This window comes from Caloenas nicobarica, chromosome 9 (assembly GCF_036013445.1).
Source record: "Caloenas nicobarica isolate bCalNic1 chromosome 9, bCalNic1.hap1, whole genome shotgun sequence".
Classification (NCBI taxonomy): Eukaryota; Metazoa; Chordata; class Aves; order Columbiformes; family Columbidae; genus Caloenas; species Caloenas nicobarica.
In genome coordinates this window covers 3,865,159-3,879,468 of record NC_088253.1, presented here as the reverse complement: position 1 = coordinate 3,879,468, position 14,310 = coordinate 3,865,159, and the positions used below count along the sequence as shown (strand labels likewise).

The following is a 14,310-nucleotide window of genomic DNA, read 5'->3' as shown; positions in this document are numbered from 1 at the left end:
TTTCAGACGTACAAGTGTTTTAAAAATCAGTGCTTGTTGCCTTTTACTACAGTCCTGTCGCAAGAGCTTGTAGTGAAGTGTTGTTGGAATCTGATGGGTTGTGTTTGTGCTGCAGCTCTACAATTGCTTTTCTGATGAACGCAAGGAAATGTTTTTCCTGTCCGTACAGATGCTATAAATACATGTGTTGGCCCAAGAGGTCAGTTTATTTTGATGCACAGACCACAAAGGAGTTACTTACACATGCCCCTGTAGGCGTATGTTGGGTGAGATCCTTCAGATCCTACACCACACTCTGTGTGTCTTGGGTGTTCACATGCAGCATTTATCTCCCGTAAGCGTAGTGGTTTTCCTTCAACAATTTTACATTTAGGAGCCTGTTCTCCTGTCAAAGGATGTATGCAACTCCTATTTGCTTGGAAGTGAATTATGCATAAATACCAGAGAGGGAGAAATACGGACTGACACAGTCTTCACACCCCCACCCCCAAATGAAAAATACACATGTCAGTCACGGTAATTTTCATCCTAGCGCCAGGCAGGAGTTTGAAGTCAATGTCAAGCGGGTTAAGATGAAGATATCTAAAAATGTTTGCTTTTGTAGCAGGTGTTAATGTAATCTCTTGTTTGCAAGCTTGAAGAGTGAGATCCTTGTTAATTGGACCATAGTGATTTCATACAGCTCCCCCCTAGTTTGTGGGTTTTTTTGTTTTTTTGTTGTTTTTTGGGGTTTTTTAAGAAGCCTGAAAGAAAGAAGTCCTTAGGCAAGCTTAGCATTTGTTTCAATTTTATTTGTGATCCGGTACCTAATAAATGATTTTTAAATACAAAGATCACAAAGCGCTGAGTTAAAGTTCTGCTTGGTTCAAGATGGGAATTATTTTTCCTTTTGGAAGGATATAATGTCTTCATTTTCCAGTAACCGATGTGTGTTTATTTATGTATATCCGCAAAATACTGCTGTCTGGAAAAATACACAGTGAGATATATGACATTACAAGGTTCACTATTAGTGCTATTGGAAAAAAACCAGTGGTATTGTAGAAGATGTAGGAGGCTGAGAAAAGTGTGATGCTGCCGTTTGTGAAAACGGTACCTCTTGTTTCCTTGAAGCCGTACGTAAGTTATACATGTTCGGAGGGAGCCTATATAAATACAAAGGTGTGTATGGATTCAGTTCTGTACACCTAGGACATTGTAAATGCCAGGACAAGGTAAGAAAATATATGACTATTCCATTGTGGGGTCATGTCTTTGTGTCTCTTTCCTAAGATATGGACTGAGAACGTGCATTATGCTCAAGTCGTCACTTTTGTATGGTGCAGTTTAGGAAAGAGTGAAGTATGGAAACATTTAATAGGAGCGAAGCTTCCTCCCACTCCGGGCATCTCAGACACTTCCCAAGGTGCCGGGGCCACCTCTTCTCCGGGACACTTGAGTGTGTTGTCAGCGAGTCTGCTGTCGGTGTTTGCTCTTTACCGGGGAATGCTGAAGGGGAACGGAAAGACTAGATATCACCGTTTCTCCAGAAATAAATGCTGTGCAGATTTTTTGTGTTAATTTGCATAGTGAGTACTAGCAAGGAGGGCGGTGGGTTTCCTCTCGGGCTTGCTGCCGTGCCCTTTGTTCGGAGCCCGAGAGCCTTGAGCCCTTGCTCAGGCCAAAGGAGAGATGGACACGTGTCTCCTTCCCGCTCAGGTTTATCGCTTGTGAAATAAGCGGTGCAGGAGTTTCCCTTCTCTGTTAGACCAAGTCTAGCCAGATGGACAGTGAGAGAAAGAAGCTAATGTAGCTGTTTCTGAAGCCCAGCTGTGTGTCACAGGGGTTATTAGTGTCGTCGTTGTCAATTTAAGATCTAGAGATGAGGATTTGTTTGTGCTGGGGTGCGCTGCGATCCCGGGGTGAACACGCGGGTGTTTTGGGGGGTGTGGAGAGCTTGTCCTCAGACTGTGTGTCCTCGGAGCTTAGGGCTGGACTCATCTCCGCGAACTTGTATCTGTCTAAAATTAAGGTGTCTGGTTTAATATAGTCATTGAGGTGCCGTCTGGGGAAAACGAGTGATTGATACCAATCTAAGATAAGAGTTTGAGTAGGATAAGCATTTCCAGGGAGAGATTCTTATCTCTCTTTTGAATTTGAAGTGAGCCAAGACAATGAAATTAGCCTTGACATGTAATTTTTAGGTAAAAAACCCCTTGGCTTTGATAATCCAAGACCTCTCCGCAGCACTTTCTTCTCATGCTTTGAGAAACACAAAATCAATAGTCGAGATATCCTAAGCACTTGCTTGGTTTTATTCTACTCAAGTGACTGTCAACATCTGTGGCAACGACATTAAGTATTAGTGTCTGTAATATCATTAAAGAATTCGGTTATGTCTTACATCACAGTCTGAAAAAGCTCATCCACTGAACTTGGCTGTGCCTCCCTCTTCAACCTCTCGGCTCCGGAGTCAGAGGCCCTGGTCATAATTCATGGAGGTAGGGGGTTTATATTTTTCAGCACCGTGTGCGGGGAATTTCCAGTGCTACTCCCACACACCGCTTTGAAAAATTGCCCTTCTGCACTCCAGCCCTTCACATCCTGCGCACAAACACGGAGGCACACGGGTCCCGCGTGGGTCCCCGGGGACGGCGCGGGCTGCATGTGTCCCCAGAGGAGCGAAATGGTGGGTGTTTTGTTTCGCTCGACACTGGGGCTGGGTGGAGGGCTGTAAGGACAGAACAGATGTCCTCAGCTGTGATGACCCAAGGAGGGATCTGTTTAGAAATGTTTCCAGCCTGGGGGGGGACCTCAAGGTGGAATTTTTAGAGAGCAGAGGTCTTTGAAACATTGCGCTGATTGGGGCTCCTTTGAAACGTTTCTGTGCCCACGGGAAGGGGATCCCCCTTTGAAACATTTACAGGCACCGGGGAGTCCACCTGGGAGTAAATCAAAAACTTTCAGTAGTTCTTGCTGCCTCTGTACTTGCTCACCTCCTGTTGCGCTGACCTGGCAATGCTTAAAGCCTCTCCCCCTTATCTCCCCCTTATCTCCCACCTCCCACGGCCTCTGATGTGCCCGTGTCTGTGTGAGAGGCCGGGGAAGATGGTTGTACACAGCCGGGGGCTCCACGAGGGCACGGAGCAGCAGCCAGACACACAGAAATCTGTCAGTGCAGCTTCTCCCTGCTGGCTGGGGAAGCTGTGGAGCTTCAGTCCCTGTCACAGGGCCATCGCTGGGTCCCCGTGGCCACCACTGAGTCCGCATGGCCACCACCGAGTCCCCATGGCCACCGCTGAGTCCCCATGGCCACCACCGAGTCCCTGTGGCCACCGCCAAGTCTCCATGGCCCCTGCCGAGTCCCCGTGGCCACCGCCGAGTCCCCGTGGCCACCGCTGAGTCCCCATGGCCACCGCTGAGTCCCCGTGGCCACCGCCGAGTCTCCATGGCCACTGCCGAGTCCCCGTGGCCACCGCCGAGTCTCCATGGCCACCGCTGAGTCCCCGTGGCCACCGCCGAGTCCCCGTGGCCACCGCTGAGTCCCCATGGCCACCGCCGAGTCCCCGTGGCCACCGCCGAGTCTCCGTGGCCACCGCCGAGTCCCCGTGGCCACCGCTGAGTCCCCGTGGCCACCGCCGAGTCTCCATGGCCACGACTGAGTCCCCGTTGCCACCGCCGAGTCTCCATGGCCACCACCGAGTCCCCGTGGCCACCGCCCATTCTCCATGGCCACCACCGAGTCCCCGTGGCCACCGCTGAGTCCCCGTGGCCACCGCCGAGTCTCCATGGCCACCACCGAGTCCCCGTGGCCACCGCTGAGTCCCCGTGGCCACCGCCGAGTCTCCATGGCCACCACTGAGTCCCCGTGGCCACCGCTGAGTCTGCATGGCCACCACCGAGTCCCCGTGGCCACCGCCCATTCTCCATGGCCACAGCTGAGTCCCCGTGGCCACCACTGAGTCCCCGTGGCCACCGCCGAGTCTCCATGGCCACCGCCGAGTCCCCGTGGCCACCGCCGAGTCTCCATGGCCACCACTGAGTCCCCGTGGCCACCGCCGAGTCTCCATGGCCACCACTGAGTCCCCGTGGCCACCGCCGAGTCCCCGTGGCCACCACCGAGTCTCCGTGGCCACCACCGAGTCCCCGTGGCCACCACCGAGTCCCCCTGGCACGTGAGCGGCGGCTGCCCTGGGTCCAGGCCCCGTCCCGCACCGCCAAGGGGGTCCCGCTCGGAGCCCCGTGCAGGGAACATCGGGATTTGGCCCAGGGTTTTCCTGTTGGGTGTTTACAGATGCCTTGCTCCCACAGCCAGGCCGGGTGCCCTAATTACTATTTTTGAGGGTGTGCAAAATGCCACAGGCTTGTTGCTCTCCAAGCGGCTCAGGTTGCCCAGTACCAAGGGAACGCGTGTTTGGAGCCGAGCTGGGGCTCCCTGCTCTTTGGGTAAGAGAAGTGGACATGGCAGTCCTGCTCTCCGTCTCTGTCGGGTGGGGGATCTTTTCTATTTAACGTTCAAAGAAGATGAACAACTTTCCTCAGCCTTCTTTCTCCAAGAAAGTCTCCTGGCAAATGTGCGCGGGAAACTCAACTGGGGTGCAGTTAGTGCTGGAAGAGGGAGGACAGAGATTCCCGGCCGTGCTCTGGCACTGGGCTGGCTGCAGGACTGTCCTGCCGCCGGCTCCCGTCAGCACAGTGCCGCTCCTGTCCTTACAGCCGCAACCGCCAGCGCTCCCCGCCAAAACTCGCGTACGGATGCGGCGAGGGCGGGAGGGGACGCGACGTGAAGCGCGGGGCCCTGGTTGTGCTTTGGGAGCCGCGGGGGACAGGCGGGAGGGCTGGAGGGGACACTGCCAGAGGTCACACTGCAGCTGTTGGGCTGTTCTTGGACTGCTGTCCGGATCAACACCTCCCGTTCAACACCGTGTTTGGCGGAATGGGGACTTTCCCAAGTACCGCCCTGGGCTGTGGCGTATCGTACGCTGTGCGGAGCGTCAGACTCCAATATCTGAATTACCTTTCCTGCCCTTGGGGATCACGTTTCAGGTTCTGGAAACACTCTGCCGGAGTGAAGCACAAACAGGAGGGATAACATCCATCCTCAGTTACGTTTCTTTCAGCTGCGTACAAGTATTCCAAACAAAAAATGACCCCATAGAGGCTGATTATTTTGTTAATGTTTAAAAATAATATAATATTTAAAACCAACAAAATAAGTTTGTTGCTCGTAGGAGGTCAAACTGCAATAATAACTACAGAAATAATTTTCTTAAACCCCAGCAATTTAGAATGCTGATTTTATGTTTGGAAGAATTAGGAGTTGGTACCAAGCTCAGTCACTGAGATGAAACCAGCGCAGCGGTGAAGGGGTTGAGAGAGTATTAAAAATCAAACGTAAACCAATATGTTTGGTCCCGGTTACGTTTTCCTCTTCTGTTTAAAAATTGAAGCAAACAGCTTTTATCTTTTGATTTAGGAACTCATAGTTTTCGTAAATTCAGATCTTAACAAAATCGCTACGTTATATATGATATAAATAAAAATTAGGACTCATTTTGGATGGTATTGAACTCCAGCCTGTCTCAGTAGATTCTCAGCGCACGTGTATGTGAAAAAGATGTAGGTAAGGGTAATTTTTGCAGAACCGACTTTTATAGATGTGGAAATACTAGCCCTGGGCATCTCTGAGGAGGATGTGAAGCATTTCTGATGCTCAGGCCTGATCTTGTGAAGCGCTTTGTTCCCCGTTCTCATTGATTTGGGCGCTGAGGGCGGCCACCGTGTCTCAGAATCTCTCATAATAAACCATGTTTTATTTTATATGAAATAAATGTAGTCAATACTAGAAGAAGGGCAGCTTTAATTCTTGTAAAATTCCTATTTTCCTATGTATTTTGTTTAACACAGTACTTGAATTCTAATTGATTTAAAGTTTAAGGGTGCTATTTGCTAAATACATTCCCTCCCGTTTAGATGCTGTCATGACATTGTGTCCTGAGACAAAACTGTTTAATTCCTGAGGGAAACTCTTCAGACCTAAGCGCTGGTGTTAGTTAAAGCGTATACGTGGTAGCAATGATGATGACATTGTAAAGCGCTATCTTGGTAATAGCTTTCAGGCATTAAGGCGAGGAAAAATGTGCCAGATTGTTTCTGAAGCATTAGATGCAAATTATCAACAGGAACATATTTCTGGACTCAACAGCTGAATGTGTGAATTAATTATGGACACATTAGGAACTCAAAAATATTTTTTTAACTTTGACGTTTGTAAAGCATATTCCAAGTAATTGCTCTTTTAATGCAGAAATGAAGGTACAACCTTCATGTATTTACCCAGTGCTTGCTTCAATATCCAATTCTATGTGGACTTGCTTTAATTAACAGTATGTGCTAGACTTCCATTTTGCAGTGGCTGGCTATTGCGAAAGACTAATTTTAGGGGAAAAAGGCTGCGTGTACTTATCCTAAGAGACAAACAACATACATGATGTTTCCACACGCACACGAGAGCCCCGGTCTCGCCGCTGCAGTGTCTGGTATAAACAATGTTGGCCTTAATATCATCTATTACTTAATTGATTTCTTACTTTGAAACTGGTTTCATAACATTACATTTTTACTGCCCCTTCCTTTCTAAGGCTGGAAGATTCATTACCCAAAATCTTAATAATTTTATCTAGTCGTACTGTGCAGATGCGGCCTCCTGCAATTGTTATCTATGCATATATGGTCAGACGAATTACTCGGCTTCATGAGAATGTGCTTTGCTTGTTTATCTACCAGGAAAGAAATAACATTTCCCTTAATATATTCATTCACATATTCCTTTTGCATTTTTCATTTCATTTACAACTTGGTAATAGTAGTTCAGTGACATTTTTATAGCTGCTATGACAACATTCCTGTTTTGCATGATACATGCATAATCGGCGATGATCAGAGTTTTACATTGCTTTCATTCTTTCTTAACTGTGTTAAGATTCCTTGCAGCTTCTAAACTCAATTTTCATATGCAGTTGTGATTACATCTGTTTAAACATTTCCCTGGTAGTTTCATATTTATTCATAAAGGGAGCAGTTGATAAAACACCTTTTCTGCAATCAGTCTGAGTTTTAAGTGTGATGTTTCTTCAAAGTTATCATTAGCGAGCACCTCAATCTATTCCCAGCCTTTCAGCATCAGTGTGGCAAAAAAATGCTCTTTTCCAGTAAACTTTGCCCCCTATAGCAGTGACATCTCTGAATGTGTGACTTGTTCTTCATTTTATTAATGCCATTAACCTTGAAAACTGTTGTATGTTTGTATTTAAGAGTCTGCAGAGGTGCTTTCTGCCTTTTTCTCAGATATATTTATGCTGTGTATCTCTTAAGTTCACAAATTTCTTGGCCGCTCTTTGCCAGTCTTGAATGTGGAAAAGAAGGCAAGTCCCCATCACGTGGGGTTTGGTTCTCCCTGGGTCCTACTTTTGAGAAAGAAAAAAACCCCAGAATATTTCCTGGGGGTGGAAGAGGGAGCAAACCCTCTATCATTTCTAGGTGTAGTCTTGAGACTCCACATAAAGAATGTTTTTGGGAAGTTGTTCTCCTCATGGGACTTGTGGGACTAATGTCTGTATCAGTTCTGTCGTACAGTCTTGGTGATTTCTTTATGGGAGCTTGTGGTTTTGTCTGCAGAAAGTAGATGTTACCCCCATTTCTTCTTAATTGGCCAAACGAATTTACTGGTTTGGAACCATCAGGTACCCGTACCATCTTTCTGGAGCGACAGAAAGCTTTGTGGGGTTTTTTTGGTGAGAGATAGCTGAAATGTGAGAAGTGGACAAGGAACACAGCAATGAATCTTTGCGAAACTGGGAAAACCCATACTGGGTTAGTTAGGAATTAACTAAAATACTAGTATACCTCTTTGGGGAAACCTAGACAAGGTTCCAGACTATTTCCAGTCGTAGGAAAATGGGAAAAGAAAGTATATAATAATAGTAAACTATAATTGAATTCCTTTTCTACTAATAAGAATTCTGGATTTCACTTTTTCTGGGTATCTAGTTCAATATTCAGCACTTCTGAGCATTGGACCTAAAATGTTTATTTGTCTTCTTTTTATTATGGAGCAGCCCTCTGGTTTTGAATCAGTAAGGGTACTGGCATACATATGCTGAACCCTAACTCTATAGTTATCAGAGAAAAATGGTTTGTCTACATGTCAAAGGTCCAGATTTGTTCCTCCTGTTACTTGGTTGACTTCAAAGAGAGACATTTGGCCCGTTGCCTTTAATTATAGTTCAAACCAAACGGCGTCCTTAACCTTGGGGAAGATTTAATCTGGTCTCCTAGAACAAGAGGTTACACACTGACATGGCCTTTAAAAATATTATTTCTGTTTGGTCACAGCTGGCAAGCAAGTGGAATCAAACACAGCCCCCTCTGTGCGCTCTGCCTGTTTGGGGTACTGGCACCTTTTTTTTTTTATTCATTTGTGGAGGAAAACTTTTCTACCCTGGGGTTCCTTACAAGTTCCTTCTGCAAAGGAAGCCCATGAAAATTATTCACATGCTTTTTACCTTTTTTCAGTGTTTCAAGGGTCCTGGCACAGATAAAGCCCTTGCATGGATGGTCTCTATCCTTTGCACCAGATGTGCGTGCTTGCTTGTACAGCAAATTTTTGTCACAAACTCCTTTTCATCCGATTTATTAGTAATTTCTGACAGCTTTGGGCCTTTGTAAGAATCAGAAGGTTTTTAATTGAATATTTTGACCTGGCAGATTCATTGTATGCTGTTTAAAAAAATTAAATTTCTTTAATTAACAAATAACAAGCTTCCCATTCTTGCGAAAGCCAATAACCACTGTATGATTGGACGGTAAACTTGAGGAAGAAGACAATGTCAAACTCGAAAGAACTGGAAAATCATGATTTTATAAATGAAAAAAAATTGTCCTGCCACAACTGAAAAAGTCCAGAGAAACCATGTGCATGAATACCATGTTCTTCAGAAGACAGAGCTCCGTAGGAGGCCAAACCACCTCCCTGGTCGTGGTGTTTTCCACCATCGCCTTGTTCACCCCCGTGCTCCCTCCCGCCTCTCCCCTGCTCTGTGCTCTGTGCTCGGGTCTGATGTTTCCTTCTTTTGCGCCCACGGAATTGATGGAGAAGAATCCAAAAAATGGACCTGTTGGAGAGGGGCCAGAGGGGCCACCAAGATGGTCCGAGGCTGGAGCAGCTCTGCTGGGAGGAACGGCTGAGAGAGCTGGGGGGTTCAGCTGGAGAAGAGAAGCTCTGGGGAGACCTTAGTGCGGCCTTTCCAGACCGATGAGAAAGATGGGGACAGACTTTTGAGCAGGGCCTGTTGCGATAGGACGAGGGGTGATGGTTTTAAATTAAAGATTTAGGTTCGGACATGAGGAAGAAACTGTTGGCCCTGAGGGCGGTGAGAGCCTGGCCCAGGCTGCCCAGAGAGGTGGTGGCTGAACCATCCCTGGAGACATCCCAGGCCAGGCTGGACGGGGCTCTGAGCAACCTGAGCTGGTGCACATGTCCCTGCTCATGGCAGGGGGGGCGCTGGGGGGGCTGGGAAGGGCCCTCCAACCCAAACCAGCTGTGATTCTAAGGAAAATGGCACCGCAGGTAGGAGTACCCAGCTCTGCTGGGTATCAGTCACCACTTCAGTCGGTCACAGCCACCTCGAGATCTCATCCCACCTTCAGACACACGTCATCCATCGGCTGGTGGCCGGGCTGGGGCCTTAAACAGTGACCAAATCTTCCTAACGTTGTGCGTGTAACTGTGACACGTTTAGGTTTTATGATGACTATATCTTATTTTGTATTCGCAGGCAGGTTTTTTAGCGTGGCCCAGGCCAGGCAGACCCGTCGGGTTTAGGTTTTGCTCCAGGTACAGTTTGGCTGTTTCGGAGGATCGGCACCAGTTGGCACCACTGCTGTGTCCTCTGCTGGTATGTTGTGCACGCATCAGCTGTCACATATTATTGGGGTATGGACAGATATTTCTGAAACCCCATGACTCTGAGTTATATCCAGGAATGAATATTGGCATCAAAAGTTAAATGATGAAACCTCGTGCAATGAACAGTAACTGATTCAAGCTGGGCCGGATATAGATAGCTGAAGTGGAAGGGAAGGAAGGAAAGTATTCCAGTGACATTTTCTCCTTTTAAAATTTTCTAGTTAAGAATTTCCATTCTTCCCCTCCCCCCCTTTTTTTTTTTTAAAAAAAAGAGAAAATTTTAAAAAGGATTGAGCAACTTTTGACCTTTTGATTCGGTAATCGTTCTTAAAATCTAGGATTTGGGGGAGAAAAAAGGAAGGAAAACCAACCCTCCCTACCCCTTTAAAATCTTTTAAAACTGTTAATAGCTGTGCCTGCACTTACAGAAGGACATCAGGCTTTTAATCTAATCCTTTTAAAATTATATATGCATTGACTTAGTTCAACAGAGAAAAAATTTAAAAATACAATGAAAAAGCAATCTATAACTTTTCATTTTTTGCATGTGTATTCACAATAATTCAAAAATAATGGCCCGGAGGTGAAGTCTGGAGTCCTTTTAAAATTTTATTTTCTCTCTTGGAAAAAAAAGGAAGCGTATTGTGCTACCCCCCAGTTATACAGAAATCGAATACTGCAAAAATAGGTTCGGAAAAGTTAAATGCGTTATTAGACCATAATTAAAAGGAAAGGTAGGTTCTTTTCATGTTTTCACCGAAACTTGTAATTTTTATTTTTTTTTTAAGTGTGTTAGCAAAGTTAACATCCACTGTCAGGGGACCTAATGCCCAGGTACCCATCGCACCCTTTGACGCAGAAGCGTTCAGCTTTGGGCGCCAGGGTCCACATGGAGCTGATGTGTGGAAAACGTGCTCGGTGTTTGCGAACAGCCTGTTTTGAAACAGAAATGTGCAGTCGCTTGTAAATGCTTCTCTTCCAAGCAGCTCAAGATGGTGAAGGCACAGACATTTCTTGTAAACTATGAGCTACCGAGGGGTTTTGCGTTTGTGCACTGGTTGTCCCTGCAACCTAAAGATCGACCTGCAATTTTAAAGAAAATCCAGATTTGTCGTGCAGGTCGGGATGCCAGATTTCAAGTAAGACAAAGGTGCGGGTCTGCCACCTCTAGAACTATGACTTCATACACTTTTACTATCAGCACCTGGAAATACTGGGGTTTGTTTTTCATTTCAGTGGAGATACTATTAGACCATAAGTGTACAAGGAGTAATTATATCTATCTTGCATTTTTATTCTTGTTTGAACATGACTTATTAGGGAAAGAACTCCAGAGACCCAGAATACTTATATTAAATGGCCTCGTCGAAGAGTTTTCTCATTTTCCTAGGGCTTAATCCGGGGAAGTGGCTGCCATTTGCAGGCTAGCAATACAGTAAAAGCACATCTTTGTACACAACATTTTATTTGGACAGCTGTATAAAAATGGCAACACACTGTGAAATCCATTAACAGCAAAACATGTTAAATTCAGCAAAATGCAGCTCATGTGGAACACTGAATAAGAAATTACAGTCTGAGTTTTACTAGTTGGTTATCAGAGTCTGTCTTGAATGAAGAAAATTGAATTTTTTCCATGCGTCTGCCTATAATAACAGTGAATGCTGTACATTGGCTTTTGAAACTAGTGCACACCTATACATTCTTGCTCTGCAGACTTTTCTGCAAGGTTTTTGCAAATCTAATCCTAGTACCTGTGAGACGCCTAAAGGGACAGGTTTCACTCACGCAAGTAGCTCTTGGTGGCGTGTCGGGTCCCGCTGGTGCTCACTGGTGTTACTGGGTTGGGCAGGATCTGGCAGGGTGAGATGCGGGGACTGGAAGAGGAAGAGCTCGGACTGGGAATACTGGGAATTCTCCCCTTGTCTCCGCACCGGTGCCAGCAGGACCGCGATCCTGACAACCCACAGCAGATCCTTTCACCCGGGGGTAATTCCTTGGGTGGATTTCTTAGTGAGGCTTTTCAGGGTTAATCAAATAGCATTTAAAAATTCCAAAAATCTCTTGCAAAGTATTTGGCGTCTCCATGGTTCGTGCTGTTTAACTATGAGATGTTGCTTATCGAGATAGGATGCCATTAGGTATTCTGGTACAGAAAGAAAAAATGAGTTTACTATTTACCCCTGCCTGGTAGAAGACGAAACAGCCGTGTTAACTTTAGCTCCAGTCGTGAGATTAAAAGTCTAATGGGGGATAATATCGTTTTCAGTCTTCAAAGCCCGCATCAATGACCTTTGGAGAGTTTTAACTTTAACAGCCTAACGATTTCTCTTCTAGAAGATGCAAACCCTGGTCTTTCCCTCGACGCGGCAATGAAAAGTGGATGCATAAAGGCAAATAACCGTGCGCTGGAGCGGGCCGAACGGCTTCTGGTTGCGTTCAGGACGACTCGTGAGAGGTGGTTTCCAGGCGACGTCGCCCGAGCCGGCGAGGGGGGGACAGTGACCCCAGGGCTGGGGACAGCGCGGGGACAGCCCCGCTGCTCTGCTCCGCGCTCTGGGTGCGGGTCGTGTCCGCCGGGGCTTGTTTCCTGCCTCCGAGCGCTGGGATTTCTGGTTGCGGTTCCTGTTTGCCGCGGGGGCGAGTTCCTGCGCGGGGTCCGGCCTCCCTTCTTCCCCTGCAGCCATCGGGAGAGAAAAGCCAGGACATCGGGGACTGCAAAGAGGGAGCCAAATGATATTTATAATATTAAAGTGAGTGAATTTGTGGTTTTGCCATTCTCCAGGGCTTCTCATAAGTAGAAAAACATGAATTAGCATTTTCCATTTCCATATATTGACTGGAAAAATAGCCTGCTCTCAATTAAGACCTATAGCTTTTGGGATGTATGCAACAATTTTATAAAATATTTACAGCGAAATTTGCATTTTACATGGTATTACAGTTTTTCTTGTGTTTAGTAGAAAGGACTTTAGGCCTAAGAGAGGAAATGCATCCAGCGTACCAGAAGAGACATAAATCTAAAATTAGATGGTTAGTATTCACCCCAAGGAATGTCCAGCGCTGACGGTGACCGTCAGTAGTTCTCCAAGGTCGCTTCCCCCCCAGCTATTTATTGCAGCCGCCGCAAGGACCCTGTTCCCTGTCCCTTTAAAACTGCCTTCGGAAGCGATTGGAGCTTTGTGCGAGACAGATAAGTAGAACATTTTTTAGCAAATGTAAATGCGCACTGTAAAGAACATCGCTATTTCCTGGCTAATTTGCAGTTGTATATTTTATGTTAATTTCACCGAAAATATTGCACCCCTGCCAGGTTTAGTAGAGGCTCACTGTGATATGAATAATTTCTAGCGAATCATTTTTTTTTCTTCATTTAAGATTTGGCACCTTTTTAAGATTTTAATAATAGCAACAAGGAGGAAGATTTAGAACAAGTGAAACATTAGAGCCAAAGAAATTCACATTGAGAGCTCATGTAAAATAGCAAGAATAATTACATGGAAAACAGTTTCCGCAGATGTTTTTCCTTGTAATGTAATAACTATTTACTAAACTGTTTATTTTAGGCCCTTGGTTTACAATAAAATATTTATACATGCTCTGCTGTAATAAAAAAATATTGACAAAATACTATAGAGATTTTTAAAAGACAATTAGTATTTCCCTGAGCAGAGGAGAAGCAGCGGGGTGAGCGGCATCGTCCCTCTCGGGTTTGTCACCGTTCGGCTGGGCTGACGGGGGATAGTGGCAAAGCAGAGGGTGACTTACTGCAGAACATGAAAGCCAGCGCTCTAAAGACTGTGGAAACGTGCTTTTCCACTTCAGGGCAAAAAGAAAAACCTGTTTCCATTCCTGAAATATCATACAATATGGTTTTGTCTTGTCTTCGCGAAATGTGTCCGCTCTAAACAGGTTTAAAGTTCAAGATGCCAGAATCCTGAATGTTGTTCGTACAACCCGGTGTGATTCAGCAGCTTCTCGGAAGAGCTGCCCGTGGCACGTTCAGAACTATTGCTTTTTCCTGACCGAGCTGCGTTTGCACGCACCTGATTCCTGAGGTTACTCGGTGCCCATGGAGTGCGTGCAGGTGTTACACGGGGGTAGCTGGACCGCTTTCTGCACATCATCCAAGTCCAGATAAGCAAAAATATCGTGTTTGAAATGGCGCTTAGGGACATGGTTTAGAGGTGGACTTGGCAGTGTTGGGTTAATGGTTGGATTTGATGATCTTAAAGGTCTTTTCCAACCTCAACAATTCTATGATTTTTACCCTGTTTCGCTGAAAATAGGATGGGGTCTTATACAATTTTTGCTCCAAAAGACGCTTATTTTTTACATGTACAGTTGCCTGGACACTATTTAAA

The 14,310-nt window shown here is 46.0% G+C and overlaps 1 protein-coding gene across 4 annotated transcripts in view; it reads left to right on the top strand.

Annotated features, from left to right (window-relative positions):
* The window catches only part of ZNF423 (zinc finger protein 423), a 226,169-nt gene that overhangs the window by 142,514 nt on the left and 69,345 nt on the right, over positions 1-14,310 (top strand). The gene's annotated exons all lie outside the window — the stretch shown is intronic.